The sequence below is a fragment of the Theropithecus gelada genome, chromosome 1, assembly GCF_003255815.1.
Source record: "Theropithecus gelada isolate Dixy chromosome 1, Tgel_1.0, whole genome shotgun sequence".
Classification (NCBI taxonomy): domain Eukaryota; kingdom Metazoa; phylum Chordata; class Mammalia; order Primates; family Cercopithecidae; genus Theropithecus; species Theropithecus gelada.
In genome coordinates this window covers 105,318,560-105,336,024 of record NC_037668.1, presented here as the reverse complement: position 1 = coordinate 105,336,024, position 17,465 = coordinate 105,318,560, and the positions used below count along the sequence as shown (strand labels likewise).

At 38.9% G+C, this 17,465-nt stretch overlaps 1 protein-coding gene across 3 annotated transcripts in view; it reads right to left on the bottom strand.

The window, feature by feature from the left end:
- AK5 (adenylate kinase 5) overlaps positions 1 to 17,465 on the bottom strand; it is a 296,670-nt gene that overhangs the window by 215,913 nt on the left and 63,292 nt on the right. The window lies entirely within an intron of this gene.

Here is a 17,465-nt window from a genome sequence, read left to right as displayed (position 1 = left end):
CGTGATCCACCCGCCTCGGCCTCCCAAAGTGCTGGGATTACAGGCTTGAGCCACCGCGCCCAGCCAAATATTACATTTTAAAAAGAAAGTGTGAGATTTTTAGATGGAAAAAATTAAAAACAGAAGTAAACAGACTCCATTTTCCTCCTATTGATAGAAACTTGAAAGCTGCTCATCCTTCAGCAGCTCCCGCTTGCCAATGTTGAAAAGTAAAATGATAGAAAATAACATGGCGTGCAACTGCCAAGACAGATTTGTGGTTGACATTTCTTCTGAAAAATGTCTCCATTAAAATAAGTAGCTGTTGGTGTTGTCTCCTGATTTAGTCATTTTGAGAAGTAATGAGTAGCTCTCAGAACTGGATTTCAGCTTTCTCATGGAATCCATGACTTTGAATAGATATACCTTAGACATAACTGAGCACGCAATAGAAGAGAATTGATCACCGGGTACCTATCGTCTTCCTAAAACATATTTGCATGATGTTGCCCAGCACAGTGAAGTGTTCAATGAATGTAAGCTATTATTTGTCATTATCTAGCACATATTTTGATTAGATCATTTCTGTTTTGGAGTATATGCTATTACAGATTACATGAATAACTACATATATAATTTATTTCACCACCCATGTCATAGGAGAGCTTTATATATATTATCTATAATCCTTAATTATTCTTGCAAGTCAGTTATCTTCATTCCCATTTTACAGATGAGGACATTTCATCTTAGAGAGGTTAAGAGACTTGCCAGGATTCAAACCCTGGTCTTTGTGACTTCAAAGTCGGCCCTTGGACCACCATACCACACTACATTTTGCTCAATGTAATATTTACCATTGAGTCCCTTGTAACATTTCACCAGCATAAGGTTTATTTGAATATAATAAAAATTGAGAAGGTTTGTGAATAACATAGGCATGAACAAAATATGAAATTGGCAATCCTTCCCAATGTCCTTGGTGTCTACTGAGACCATGCTCAAAGAGAGAGAAGGGAAAAAAAATCAATAGAGAGTGGAAGCCAAATCAGAAGAAGACAGAAGAAGAGAGAAAAATCAACATAAGAGCTTATCAAATAGCTTCTGAAGGGCTTTTATAGCTGGTGACAGGCTTGGCAACACTTCTTTTGACTGTTCACTTTTCTCAGCTCATCGTTTCATAGGAGCTGTGGGAGCCACTTTCCTGAGATTTAAAAACTACCACTGGAATATGGGAATTTCTCTCTTGTCAGAAATCCAATACATTGAAAGAATTAGTACGTGAAAGTACATAGCACATATGGCTGCCATAGCACTAATAATTCTTCTGGATAGTACCAAGGCCAATCTCATCAAAATAATAAGAGTGTCTGTGTCTTGTTAGTGCTTTCTCTGTGCTGGGCACTGTGCTTAGTTCTTAAATCACCTTTTCTCACTCAATCCTCACAGCCCACTTAGGAGGCAGGCATTATGAGATTCAGTTTTCAGATGGTAGAACTGAGGCCCTAAGAGTTTTGAAAACTTGGGCAAGAGGTCAAGAACTCATGAATGGCCTAGAACTGTGATCTGTTTGCCCCTGCCTTCTGAGTTTTTAATCACCAGCCCTGTTTTTGTCCTTTGATAGACAAGAGTTGCTTTCACTTGTCTGGTCCTGTTCATCTTTTCTAGATTCTTCTCTTTATGTTTCCAAATCCAGGTTGCGATTAGGGTGTTGGTTTACATCTATGTTTCACTCAACAAATATTTACTTAGCACTTACTATGTACCAGGCAGTGTTCTAGGAGACTGAGATGCGACAGTAAAGAACTCAGTTGAAAGACTTTCTCTTATAGAGTTTTTGTTTCAGTGACATCACACATTATTTCTGAAATTTGCATTATTTGAAGAATTTCAATTAACTTTATGGGAGTGTAGAAGCAAAAAATGTCAAAATTTGATGTGCAGTTTAACCAAGAGATCTAAGTCTTAAAATGAAAACAAAGCATGTTTACAGCAATTTAAAGATTAGAGATCTTGAAAGGTGTTACCTATGATCAACTGCAGAGAAGATTTGAAAAATGGTTTTCAAGTGGAAACATTTTTTTTCCGGCTTTGTTTTTGCTCTTTCTTCCCCCACACGTATTAACTATATATATATTAAGTGTGTGTGTATGTGTGTATTTAATGAGGGTCATCAAAAAATTCACAACCCAGTAATAGTCTATTCATTTAGTAAATATATATTGAAGGTGAACTTATGGGCTCCAAGCCAGGTGCTAGAAATAAAATATTGATGATGACAGCAGAATTATAAAAAGGAGAGCAGACAGTGGAATTATAAAGACAGAGTTATAGTAGAAAGACAGCAGAATCATAAAGAGGTAGAATTATAAAATAACGTAATTGCCATGAATGGACTCAAAATGGAGTGTTATGGGACCTCAGAGTGGGGCATCTGTCCCCAGGGTGGCTTCCCAGAAAAATCCAGGTTGAGGCAGGGTGATGAGGTTGATCAGGACTGCAGGGAGAGGGAAAAGTCCTTAGCTGCAGAGAATGCCATTTTGAACAACGACAAGTAACAGAATTTGAGATAACTGAAGTTTGCTATGTTTCTTCTCTTGTCTTACATTTTTGAAGTGGGGCTATCATTCACAGAATATGAAGTGGAGCAGTACAACTGCGGAATTACCTATCCATGGGATTTTAGAAAATGCACTACTTGATATTTTTAATATCATATTTCATTGTTTTAAGAATTCAGATTGAACCAATGAAATGAGCCAGCAATCACAAGTACTGCAATCATCCAGCAACTGCTCATTGAGCAAAAAGGATTTCACCTAAGGCTTTACAAAATCTTCTGAGACAGACAGAATTTAGTTGGAAATTACTGCTGCATTAATCATTCAGTTGTAAGAGGCCTTATCATCTTTTTGGACTTCTGCCAGAATTAATTTGTCATGAACACACGAACTCCAAATAAAGCTTTGGTAAAAAAATTAAAAATAAACATTATCAAGTATATGTCAAGTGATCATGATGTCTGTATTCAGATTTTTAAGCATAAGTTTCAGAATAGAGGAAAAAATCCTGTCTTACAATACACAACACTATTTATCTGTTGAAATTAAACTTTCAGGTAAGATACAATATATTTGTTTTTTTTTTACAAAAAAATCTATTACTTCTATTTTTTCTCCTTGATCGTGAACTTGACAACAATTGTGGAAATTGTTTGAAGCAACACTCTGGTATTTTCTGAGAAATCTCTCATGGTTGCTGACACCTTCAAATAACCTGTGAATTGGCAATGGTTAGAGACTAGACCACAGTGGAAAGCATGAATTTTTGAAAGCTCAAATTTGAAGCATTACTGAAAAGCTGCTTATTCAATCCTAGTGAATGAAGTCTAAACAAGTTCTTGTTCACTCTCAACTTATTAGAATGAACAGATGTAGTCCAACTCATTAATGTAAGCATTAATGTAACAAATACTTTAAAGCACCCTCTACAGTCTGGCACTGTGCTGGCTGCACAGTCCCTACTAAGTAGACTACTGAAAAGAATAGCCTGCATCACATTACAACTTACACACATTCAAACTTCCTTTGCACAGACATCCCTTTAAATTCAGAGATGGCTTTCTTACTTCATATAGGAGCTCTTAAAGCCAAAAATCAACATTTTCATACATCTTTCAGTACCCCACATTAGCTAGAAATCTCAGAATAATTGCCTAAAAAGAAACTGATGAATGAGTATATTCGTAGATTATTTTATACTGAGCTAAATTAAATTCCTCAGTGGGGTTGTTGGAGCGGGGAGAGAGCAACCAGAAATTAGAATGGTTTAGATAAAATTTATTTTATTCCCCACTCCTTCCCTGGCTGCTCAGCTCTTGATTCTGTCTTTGCCATCACTTACTCCCATTTCCAATCCTGAACTTGGTAGTGGCTGTAACTCCACTTAGAAATTTCTGATGCCTCGGCCGGGCGCGGTGGCTCAAGCCTGTAATCCCAGCACTTTGGGAGGCCGAGACGGGCGGATCACGAGGTCAGGAGATCGAGACCATCCTGGCTAACATGGTGAAACCCCATCTCTACTAAAAATTACAAAAAACTAGCCGGGCGAGGTGGCGGGTGCCTGTAGTCCCAGCTACTCGGGAGGCTGAGGCAGGAGAATGGCATGAACCCGGGAGGCGGAGCTTGCAGTGAGCTGAGATCCGGCCACTGCACTCCAGCCTGGGTGACAGAGCAAGACTCCGTCTCAAAAAAAAAAAAAAAGTTCATCCAGTCCTACCAGAGTTATCATGGAAAGGCGGGTGCAATTTACTCCCTCTTGCAGCCTTTTGTACATCCTTCCTCCTATCATTACAATGGTCAGATGCACTGAGACCACTCACTGATCTCCTTTCCTCCCTTTTCTCCATGGGCTCCTTCAGAGCAGCGGCGTGTCTGCATACCTGCCTGTGCCCACCTGCCAGGTTGGGTTAAACTAGATGGAAGCATCCTGCAGTTGTGCCTGGAAAAGGACCCTCCAGAGGCCAGCTGAGTGGGAGGCAAAAAGACAGATGAGGGAAGCCCATTATAGTGAGGAAGACAAGAGCAGTTGAGTCTGAAGGGTGAAGCAGGGCAGACTGGGACCAATGAGTAATGTCAGAGTGAGATGCGGAGTGGGTGAGGCAAGAGTCAGACTGCAGAGTTTAGAGTTTATTTAAGAAAAGGCAGCAAGTCCCTATCTTTACCTGAAATGAGATAATCTAAATAGAAACACCTGACACACACAAGGCACTAAATAATTTTTTTCTTTTTTTGAGACGGAGTCTCGCTCTGCTGCCCAGGCTGGAGTGCAGTGGCACGATTTTGGCTCACTGCAACATCCACCTCCCGGGTTCAAGCTATTCTCCTGCCTCAGCTTACCGAGTAGCTGGGATTACAGGCATGGACCACCATGCCTGCCTAATTTTTGTACTTTTAGTAGAGACAGGGTTTCACCATGTTGGCCAGGCTGGTCTTGAACTCCTGACCTCAGGCAATCTGCCCACCTTGGCCTCCCAAAGTGCTGAGATTACAAGCTTGAGCCACCATGCCCGGTTGGCACTAAATAATTTTAATACCTACATGACAGAGGTGAATGATTAAAATAGTTTAAAATGTGTAAACCAGTGGGCGCTGTGCTTGATACAGTATGTTAGTTCTTCACATCTCCTAGAAATAAATTTCTTATTTTTTAAAAAGTATAGTTAAGTATGTAAAGGTAAATTAAAATGGAGACCAGACTTGAAGAATCTCTGAGCAGATAAAGCTAATTAGGTCTCATAAGTGACCTTAACTTTGCTTGATTTGCAAACATAAACAAAACTTGTGCTATTTCTTGTAAATGCCTATATTAAAGAAAAAATGAAACTTCAGGTTAACCCATCAGAAGCTGCCAAATAACTTATATAACTAAGGACTCTCCAGAAGGATAGCTCGGATAAGGCAACTGTATAATGGTAACCAATCAAATATTTTCTTTTCTTTACTTCCTTCCGTGTTTGCTCCAGAAAAACCTTCCCCTTGTGATCCCTTGCTTGATCTCCTGAACCATTTCCAGCTTGGGGTTGCTCAATTCATCAATCGCTGTTTGTGCAAATAAACTCTTTCAAATTTTATTGTGCCTCAGTTTACCTTTTAGCAGGTATTGTTGCTTCTCAATCAGCAAAAACCTCCAGGTTCACATTAACAGGCATTATCAATATATTTTCTGGCTGTTTTGAGAGGGGGGTTTAACTCTACTTGGACATAAGTTCTGGTTCAATTCCTTATCATTAACTGAGGGATCCTACAAAATAGAACCTATTTCAAACCTCAGCTCCCTTGTTTACTGGCTTCAGGCTTTATGGCATGTTCCTGACCCTCTCTGAGCCTCTGTTTCTTTCATTAATTTTAAAAGACTGGAAGAATTAGATATAAGGTGAATAAAGAGTCTGGTATATTGCAAGTGCTTACTGAAAAGTAGCTAATATTATTAAGCACATTTTCTATTTTAACCGTTTTTGATAGAATTACTTGCAAATGGGCCTGGTGCAGTGGTGCACGCCTGTAATCCCAGCACTTTGGGAGGCCGAGGTGGGCAGATCACAAGGTCAGGAGTTCGAGACCAGCCTGGCCAACATGGTGAACCACAGTCTCTACTAAAAATACAAAAATTAGCCGGGTGAGGTGGCGGGCGCCTGTAATTCCTGCTATTTGGGAGGCAGAGGCAGGAGAATCGCTTGAAACCAGAAGGCAGTGGTTGCAGTGAGCTGAGATTGCGCCACTGCACTATAGCCTGGGCAACAAGAGCAAAACTCCATCTCAAGAAAAAAAAAAAAAAAAAAAAAGGAACTACTTGCAAATGTACTTTATCATATCTTTTCAAACAGAAAAAAGGATTATTTTTAACCTTTTGGTGATTAATAGGTTGCCTTGTTCATTTATTCTAGCTCCTTTCTCCTTTATCTTCCTCTATATCAGAGGCTGTAAAGCTAAAAACTCCATTTTGCAGCTTCCCCTGAAGGTAGGGGAAACACATGCTCCACTTCTGACCAATGAGACACAGGAGCCAGTCAATGAGGGAGGCAGAAGGGGTTTATGGGAAAGCTTTTGCTTTCCTAAAGACAGACAATAGCTGTGGCTTCCCAGCCCTTTACTATCTCATCATTTTTCTGTGTGGAAGGTAAATTGGATGACCAGAGCAGTGGTAGTCATTTTGTCACTATGAGAAAGCATTAAAGATGTTGGAACAGAAAGACAGAAGGGGACTGGGTCCTTGATGACACCATCTAGTCATTGTACCACCCCTAGATAATCCATTTCTGAACATATTTTTACACATGTCAAATAAACCTGTTTATTTAAGCCATAGCTATTTATTTATTTATTTATTTAGAGACAGGGTCTTGCTCTGTTGCCCAGGCTGGAGTGCAGTGCTGCAATCATGGCTCATTGCAACCTCCACCTCCTGGACTCAAGTGATCCTCCCACCTCAGTTTTCCAAGTAGCTGGGACTACAGGTGTGCACCACCATGACCAACTAATTTTTTGTATTTTTGGTACAGATGGGGTTTCGCCACGCTGCCCAGGCTGGTCTTCAATTCCTGGCCTCAAGCAATCCACCCGTTTCAGCCTCCCAAAGTGTTGGGATTACAGACATGAGCCACTGCGCCTGGCTCAGTTATTCTTTTATTGTAATGAAACAAACGTTTTATATTTGGTGAAGACCAATTATTGCACAGTGCTTTAATGGAATTGTGTCCTCACTGCTACAAGATGTGCAGGGCTGTCTGCCATGAAAATAAATGGTTCCACATACACCTATAATGATTGAATTAATTCATTAATTTATTCACTCAATGAATTATTTTGAAACAGTTATTAGTAGAAAGAAAAACTGGTGATTCAACTGAATCTACTTTCTCTTTGCTTGGATTTTAATGTCACTTGATAATGCTTTAGCTTGTCAGAGTCCTGATTACATTCCTTTTCCTTCCCTATCTCCTTTCCTTTCAGCCTTGCCATGAACACTATCCAAAGGGTAAACCAAAATGGTTAAACTGGGAAAATTTATGTTACACCTCAGATGCAGGTGATTTTTGAGTGCTATTTCTCCTGAGAGCACTTTTTCAATTACTCCCATGTTTGCCATCTGTGCCAGATGGTTGTAGGTCTGCCCTACGGAGAAGTAAAACCTGTGTCACTCAATCACTATCCCAGTCCAGGCCCTTGTCACGTCCCTTCCAGATGCTTCCTCCATTCACTGTTTCACACAGAGCTACCAGCTTAATATTTCTAGCTGTGTCACTCCCATGCTTCAAGCCTTTCAATCTGGCACTTGCCAACAGAAAAACCCTTCCTCCTTAGCCTAGCACTTCAGTGCCTTGCTCAGTTTGATGACAGCACCTCTGTCCCCCGGTTTCTATATTCTCAGTACTGTGTTCTACACTCGTGTCCTGTGTCTGCTTATCGTGTCTTTCTTTCCTATTTCTGGGTTCCAACTCTTCCCCGTCTCTCAAGGGTCCATGTTTCCAGGAGAGCCTTCCCTAATCTTTCCAGGAAGAACTCACTCCCTGCCCTTTATTCTTCCTGGCCTGTTCTATTACTTTGGTGTGGTGGCACGTACTCCTTCCCCAGCTGAGTTCAAGTTATTTATGTTTCTATCGTCTATGTGCCTGTACCACAAACTCCCTGCAGACAGGATCGGGCTCTGCATCATCTTTGTATTCCTTGCAGTGCCTGCTGTGGTACCGTGGATATGGGAAAATGTCATGATCAGGCATGTCAACAGATAGCTGTTGAATAAAAGGAGGATCACTATTGTCTGATACATAGGCCCTCAATAAAATGGTTTGAATGAATTACTATAAAAGGACTATCATAATGGGGAAAGGGAACTGTAAGGCTTAAAGGAGACAAGGACAGTGCTTTGCCTGTCCCAGAACTGAAGGCTTGGTTTTACGTTTGATTTGTAGGACTGAGCAAGAAGGAGATAGTAGTATAGATAAACAAAAATACAAGGTCCAACAATTGGCCATTTGTAGTATAATTTCTTTGCTTCTATATTTCTGTGCTTAATCAATTTTATGAATTATCTGAATCGTTTTACATCTATTACCTAGTAAAAATTACTTTAAAAACTTCTCAATGTAATGTACCAAATATAATTAATTTTCCCATTTATTCTTTTCTAAAAAACAGAAATGAACAGATTACAGCTGGATAGAGATGCTTGTCAAATGACAAGGGCCTGGATAAAGCGTTTTAACGAACGAACAACAGAATGATCACAAAACAGCCTTTGGGGCCAGCAGTGTGATCTGGGTTGAGACTCCACCGCTCCTGTGGGATCCTGGTAGGCTACACTTTCACGTGCTTTCATCTTTCTCATTTACAAAATGGAGATAACAATAGTATCTGCCCCAACAAGATTAGGTGAGAAATAATGAGTTATCACATGCAAAACATTTTTGGCTTGTTTTTTAGTTTTTTTTTCTAATGTTTATGTTAGGTTCAGAGGTACATGTGCAAATTTGTTATATAGGTAATTGTAATCAATGTTTAGATCCCACTTATAGGTGAGAACAGAAACATTCTGAATAGTACTAGGCACATATTAAGCACTCAGGAATTGTTAGCCATTGTTTTCTAAGACACCATCTGTTAATAATATTTTGTTGTATTTACCTGACTGGCAAGCCTTAAATGCTTATTCTTTTTCTTTTTTTGCAGGGGGGAGACATTTACTTTAACTATAGTGCCATCTCTCTTTAAAAGATATTGATTAATTCCAATTAGTTTGGCCTTAAGCATGAAAAAAATTTAGTCTAAGGACATTACCAAAAATATTATTATTATTATTATTTTTTAGATAGAGTTTAGCTCTGTCGCCCAGGCTGGAGTGCAGTGGTGAGATCTCGGTTCACTGCAAGCTCTGCCTCCCAGGTTCACACCATTCTCCTGCCTCAGCCTCCCGAGTAGCTGGGACTAAAGGCGCCCGCCACCATGCCTGGCAAATTTTTTGTATTTTTAGTAGAGACGGGTTTCACCATGTTAGCCAGGATGGCCTCCATCTCCTGACCTCATGATCCACCCGCCTCTGCCTCCCAAAGTGCTGGGATTACAGCCATGAGCCACCCTGCCTGGCCCCAAAACATTATTTTCTTACTTATGTTCCCAGTAAGTCTTAGTATAACATTTCAAAGTAAATGAAGACCTAACTCTGAAGTCTGGAATATTTGTTGACATTATTGTCAACATTATTGTTCTGATCACAGAGTGTTTCCTGGAGAATCAACCAGCTAAAAATATGTATGTGCGTGTGTACACATATAGAACCTGTAGGGTTGAAACAGGAGTTTTAGGAAGTTGTTAGTATGACATGACATTCAGTTACCAACTAGTTAGTAATTTTTTTTCTTTTGCTTTAAAAAATTTAAAAAGACAAGGTATTGTTGAAGACAGTCCCGTAGAAATAGCACAGATCTTAACTAAAGTATTTATAGACAGACCTGTCAATAACAGTTCTTAGAACTGGAATTTTCTTAATGTGAATCTCCAAATGTCTTCACTTGAATTATCTCGATTTTGTCCACATTACTTGTTTTATAGTTATCATGTGAGGGCCTTGCTTTATACTTCAGCTGGTTAAAAAATTGTTCATGGGGCTCTTTGGACTCTGTTTTATGAGTGTCTGTAATAATAAAATCAACAGAAAAATATTTTACATTCTGTTGGGGGAGGAAGTTATTCATTTTTAAAGTTCTTCCTTATTTTTCCTGTTAATACCTAAGCAAAACATCACAATAAAATATTGCATTTTTGGTGCAAGAGCTCTTCTCATCCGATGCTGACAGTAGGACTGTCATATAATCAGCAGCAGTTTCCAACTTCGAGAGACAGATGCATTTGCTGAGTCATTTGATTTGCTTTCTGCCTACGGGGTGTGAAGACGACTGGAAGTGAGGGAGCTTTGGGTATGGAAAAGTTGTGAGTCAGGGCGTTGCTTATGACAGAGACAGAATGCCAGAATGAGCTATAAATGTGGTATCTGCTTGTTCTTCCTGTTGTTTTGATGCTGTTCAGGAACCAGCAGAATTTGCTGCCCAGGACTGTGGATGATATACTTTGCTATATGCGGGTTGCCATTTTGCGAGCAAATGGCCTTATCTTTGTGCTTTTATTTTCCTTTCCATCCAAAAGATCAGAAAGAGAAATTGTGACCATGGTATTTTAGCTTTAGAGCCCACAATAATGACAGTATATGAAAGTAATCAGATTCACTTTTCAATTTAGTTCTGGATATTTTAAAACCAAAATTACAAATAGGTATGTAAATAGGTAAATTAAGTGGGCAACACTGAGTAATCCCCAGAGATGGCAAGCTCCTTAGGGAAGCAACAGGACTTTTCTGAGGGCGGCACCATCTTGGCAGCTCTACACAAAGTAAGATTTAATAAGTGCTTATTGCCCAGAGAATGTGATTCCTTTTAAGCTGCTCTTTATTCCAGTCAAAAATGGATACGGTATCTCTCATGTTGCTTCAGGGCTCTCACTGAGGTTCTATCAGCATCAGGTTTTTTGCCAGAAGGTACTATTTACTTAATCTAAATACACTCTGGCAACTGAAAAGCAATTTAGAGGACCATATATCCAGGTGAATACAGATATCATTGTCACCTAAATAAATATCTTCCAGAATACTTCCACAGCCTTTCCTATTTATTAACCTTTAAAAACCCTTCCTCAACTATTTTCTTAGTTACTAAATCCACCAAATAGGAATTAGTGGGAGCTTTTGCTTACATGACAATGGATGCTCAAACAGGATATAAGTGATGGTACTTAAAGGAAATACAGCTTCATTATGTCACACATTACAAACTCATCAACCCCTTACCTATTGAGAAGCTGTAACAGAATTTTCTTCCTAGTAATTTTAGGAGAATGGGTTTGTTTTGGCAAGTTGTTATCAAACACGTTTGTTTGCTTTTCTCACGTTTAGGTGGGTTGCTGTTAAGTGTTTATGCTGTTTAGTTTTCTTTTCTCCTGGCTGGGTGTGGTGGCTCATGCCTGTAATCCCAGCACTTTGGGAGGCCAAGGTGGGTGGATTGCTTTAGCTCAGGAGTTCGAGACCAGCCTGAGCAACAGACTGAGACCCTGTCTCTACAAAACATATAAAAAATTAAGCGGGCATGGTGGCATACACCTGTGATTCCAGCTACTTGGGAGGCAGAGGTGGGAGGATGGCTTGAACCTGGTAGGCAGAGGTTGCAGTGAGCTGAGGTCACGCCATTGCACTTCAGCCTGGGCAACAGAGCCAGACCCTGTATCGAGAAAAAAATTCTTTTCTCCTTTGGGTTATTTTTCTTCCCATTTCTACCACCTGTGCAGTGATGCTAAGTGGAGTTGGTGATAATTAACCAGTGGCTGTACATCGAGAGTTTGTATAATATACAATAGGATAAATGAACTATTATACTTTAAATGTTAGTGTTGGTTCCTATGAAATGTGAAGTTAGTTAACAAATAATTATTCAGCAGTTCTCTCTAAACTAACTTTTACTCTTCCTACTTATTTTTCCTTTGGCTAGGAGTGTCTGATGGGATGGGAATTACAGTGGATCCTTCACGACCTGGGTTTGAAGAACGTGGTCCACTTTGGTCCACCTCTGTCACTCTGAGACAGAAGCACCAACCCCTCTTCTTCCTCCTCCTCTTCAGTGTACTCAGTGTGAGGACAACAAGAATGAAGAACTTTATGATGATCCATTTCCACTTAATGAATAATAAATATATTTTCTCTTCCTCATGACTTAAGTAATAATATTTTCTTTTCTCTATCTTACCTTATGGTAAGAATCAGTACATAATATGTATAACATACAAAATATGTGTTAATCAGCTGTTTATGTTATTGATAAGGCTCTGGTTGACAGTAAGTTATTAGTAGTAGTTCTGTTTGGGGGGAGTCAAAGTTTCAAGTGGATTTTCAATTGCACGGGGGCTGGCACCCCAAACCTTGTGTTATTCAAGGGTCAACTGTGCATAGTTTCAGTGGTAAATCTGAAATGCATAATGCAGGGATTCTCAAATTTGAAGGAAGTGATATGGGGCAAATGAAGCAACTGTAGTGTGAAAGGGGTTATCTGGGACTCGGGGGCAATGTCTGGTAATAAACAATGGTGTAGTTTGACAGGACTATGCTCTCTATGTCACTCGTTTCCCAATACTGATGCTGGTTTGTGATGAGTGTTTCCCAATCCGCAGCAAAATTAGAAAAATAAGGCAAGTATTGGGAGTTTTCTTCTAATGCTTTCACTTTGTAAAATTAAAAAGCCATCTTGCCCCTACTTAAAAAATATTTTTTTTTTCTGGCCTAGTAAGTACTAAAATTAGGGAATCATTGGTCTATACAGCCTTGTTAAATGCCATTGTAGCCCTCCTCACATTCCTCGACCACTTCCCAGGAGGCGAACAATAAATAATCCTGATTTTAACCTTTTTTCAGCCTCTGCCTTTCCTGGCTGAAGAGATTTAGTTGGTAAACCTGGGTATGAATTAGTAGGCCTCTTCATACCTCCTGTTACCACAGCTTACCTCTGATTTCAAGTTATACTCCTACAAAAAGTCCAAAAGGAAAATGACCATTTGTTTACTTCACAGTCTAAAGCTAAATATGGATTTTAATGATTATTACCAATATTCAGTAGTATTTGTTTAATGCACATAAGTGTATATCCATTTCCCTGGTGAATTCCGTGTTTTTCTGGCTGAATAGAACATTTAATGGCAAAAAGTTTTGAATGCATTTTGGAAAAATAACATATACATTGCATCTGAACTTTTCTTTTTGCACAATTTAAGAAGATCTTTTTCTTTAAAAATAAACAAAATTGCATGTATTTTTTAAAAAGTTCATCAAACTTACAAAAACTTGACCTGTCTTAATTAATTCTGCTTCTTAAAAAAGGGTTCCTGAGAGGGATGAGGGATCAAAGACTACACATTGGGTACAGTAAATACTGCTCAGGTGATGGGCATACTAAAATCTCAGAAATAACCACTAAATAACTTATTCATGTACAAAAAATATAAATTAAAAAAAAGAAAAAAAGTGTTCCAACTTGGTGAGACTGATTGAAATGAAGACTAGTTGAAAAAAAACTTTTACAAGAAAGATGAAAAATGATCATGAAACACACATTTTATTGGAACTTTAAAAATCTATAAAAGGGAAATTATTATTCAAGAGTTACACAGTTTCAAGTTCAAGTGCTCTAAAATGTCAAGAGACACAGCTTCCTCAGCAATACTAAAAGTAGCTTTCCTTGATCCAGCAATACCTAAACTACCAGAAAAATCTTCTGACAAACATTGGGAACTCACAGCCTCCTAATCTTTAATTACAAGCATAAAGCAGTAAAAGATGTATTGAGGAATTATATCCGACCTCACGGTAAGTTAAAGACAACATATAAATATGTCTGAGAAAATTCTATGAAGTAGTCTTTAACATACCAGCCTTATGATTTCATATTATTTTCATTCATACTTGCACACATGACTGCACATGGACATGTCTAATACAAGAATAAAAATGAAGAAGTTCATGTAATGGGAACTATGTCAGTAAGATACAGTATTCAAGCAACAGCATGTTTTTCTTGGCTAATCTGATTAGGTTTTCTCTTTACACTGGGTTTGTTCTCTAGTCAAATCTGCCAACAGATGTAGTCAATGAAGTAAACAAGAAAAAAGAGTGGAATGACGTCTGTTACTATACAGACACTGCCATTATATAGCTTGATTACACAGACAATATAGAAGCTAAAGAAGACACTGAGTCAAACTTATAACTGATTAATAGACATCTTTAAAGAAAAAGGTGAGTTATGTCTAAAGTTTTTACAACCTATTCATTTTGGATCTCTTCAATAACCTACGTATTGGAGAAAAGGCAACAGAGTTCCCTCAAAGAGCACAGAATTGCTAGTGGTTACTGTAGGTTCTAAAAGATGAGCATTTGTTGGGGAAGGAAGAGAGACGAAGAAATATAAAAACTGTACAAGACTATCAATCATGTCATTTACCCTTACAACATTCTAGACACCATTTTAAGCTCTTGACATCCATTTAATCCTCACAATCATGCTGAGGTAGGATTGATGATTATACCTATTTTACAGGTAAGGCATATGAGTTGCAGAGCAGATAAGTAACCTGCAGGAAGTCACACAGGTGGTAGGCAGTGCAGCTGGAATCTGAATCAGGCAAAGCGGCTGCATGGAGCATCTTAAAACACGCCCTCTGCATTACCATCATCTACCATGTTATGTATATTCTCTCATTTCACCCACACAACAATATTATGAGGTAGGTAACACTGTCTCCAATTTACAAATAGAGAGATCGAGTCCTAGAGGCTAGTACCTTGTAGGGGATCATGAAATTATTAAATGGCAATGGAACTGAGATTCCAAGTGACAGGATGCAGACACCAAACCCCCAGAGAAGAGGAGTACCAACATGAAGTTTCTCAACTGTACTAAACAGGGACATGGTCTCTGTGGCCCTCAAGAACTCTGTGCAGAGATAAGTGATTAATGCTATTGGAGTGTGGAGACAGTATGTTCTATTCACCACAGGGAATTCCAATCCCTAAAACAGTGCATGACATATGTGAGGACACCCTGCACATTTTTGCACTTAATAATTCATCACAATTATCACACATAATAACTCAACAGTCATCACACTTAATAACTGATTGTTTAATCTCTTTCTTCACATGCTGCAAGCTCTGTTCATTTCCTGGAGCTTACTATACAGTGAGCAGGTACTGTTCTAGGTGCCTGCAATATGTCAGTGTGAAAATAAAGATCCTTACCCTTTGTTTACTTAGCTCTGCACCCCTATCCCCTAGCAGAGTGTCCTGGTTTTCAGTAAATATTTACTGAATGAGTAAATGAATGAATTAGGAGGGGCAGGTAGGAGAAAAGGGAAAAAAAACTACAGAGAAAAGGAAATATTTGGGTTTTATCTATTAATCCCCAGATTTTTATTAAAATCTTAACATGCTTATTATTAATATAAATGACCATTTTTATTATTTAACTCATCTTTAAAAGCAGATGTGACAGCAAATATATTTTAATTCCAGCAGTAAACTATGATCCAGGTTCTAAAAGAGGACACGTGTTTTGCTTCTTTGTCAGACAATTTTTTCAAATTACATTCCCCAGAGCTTAGCCTGTGTTTGCGTTCATTGCTTTCCAAAAGGTGACTTTTCTAGGCAAGTTTTATCTCAGTAATTAGAAGCATTTATCTTAAAGCTCATTTGGTTTTAGCAGTGAGGTTACAGGCTGTCATCCACATTGTTATTGACTCCTTCAATTAGAGGCAATGGCATATCACCTCCATGCAAAATATTAGTAAATTAACAATCTCCACTCCGCATTCATTTGAGAAATCTGCTCTGCTTGTGATGACGAATGTGACAAGCAGGGAGTAATCAGAGACACTCTGGTAACACCTTTGAGCCTTGCAAATATCAATTAAATCTGGCCTTGCACCTTACAGTTGGGGTTTGGTTTGTAGGGCAAATTTCTTTTTTTATGATACAATGTGGAAGTTAGTGTTGGTAACTGGTGAGAAAAACGAACAACAGCCTATAATCCTAGCACTTTAGGAGGCTGAGGTGGGCAGATCATGAGGTCAGGAGTTCGAGACCAGCCTGGCCAACATGGTGAAACCCTGTCTCTACTAAAAATACAAAAAATTAGCCGGGCATCTGTAATCCCACCTACTTGGGAGGCTGAGTCAGGAGAATCGCTTGATCCCGGGAGATGGAGGTTGCAGTAAGCCGAGATCGTGCCATTGCACTTCAGCCTGGGCGACAGAGCAAGACTCCATCTCAAAAAAACAAGACAAAAAAAAAAAAAAAAAAAGAACAAAAACCAAACAACTACCCCAACAAAACACAGCCACAGAAGCATCCACCCTGATTTTCCCAAATCTTTTCAATTACTCAATGCCTGCTTTAAATCAAAATATGAACCGTGGCTTGTGAACAATTTCCAGATCAGATTTACAATTCTGCGACATGACAACTTTGACTCAAAGAGCAAATCATGTTGAATATTTCTTTATGGTGCCAAAAAGATTGCAAAGAAATTATTTTTCAAATGTCACGTCTGTCTCTTTCAGGCCCGAGGGCATCCTAGTCTAATGAAGAGAGTTTTAACCCAGAAATTGTTAAGATCACAGGAGCTCTCTGGATGGGCTTCAGCTGGTTTACCTAACATTTGTGGAAAAAAAGTCTTTATGTGCTTTTTATTGCAATGGGCATGGATCGCTTTGATTAGGTTCTCTACAGAGGCTTGTAACCCAAGTAGACAAAACCCTTTGGTCCACTGGCCCGGGTCCAAGGGCTGAGAGGAGGATTCTGCCAAGGTCTGCCACCATCCAGCTGTCAAGGAGCTGCTGTGGTTTTAGTGTCTTCTTGCATAAAGTGCTTTCTTCAGATGACCCATTATCCTCTTTGTCTCCTCCACACTTTCATACTGGAATCTGGTGTTGTGATGATCATAAATTTAGCTCAACCTTCACCTCTAATGTTCTAGATTCTAAAAACTGTACAAACTAATGATTCAGTGTCATCTTTCATTGGCACATTGAATATCATCAGCCACAAAACAAACTAAAATTTTAGGAAAACATTAATATTTGCATTGCATCAAAGGAGCAGAAGGGTGACTACCTCCCATTTTGACACATTATCACTTCTTTATGACAAGTCAAACCCTTAGGAAACTTTTTCTGTGAAGTCAGAATCTCATTTCTTTATGTAGTACATTATGACAAACAACGCTTTAATCTATCATCACCCCACATCAACTGTGTGGTTATAAGTCTATCAATTTTGTTAGGCTTCCAAAGACAGACAGAAGAGTGGAGAGACTGGACAAATATCGCTTACAATCACCCAGA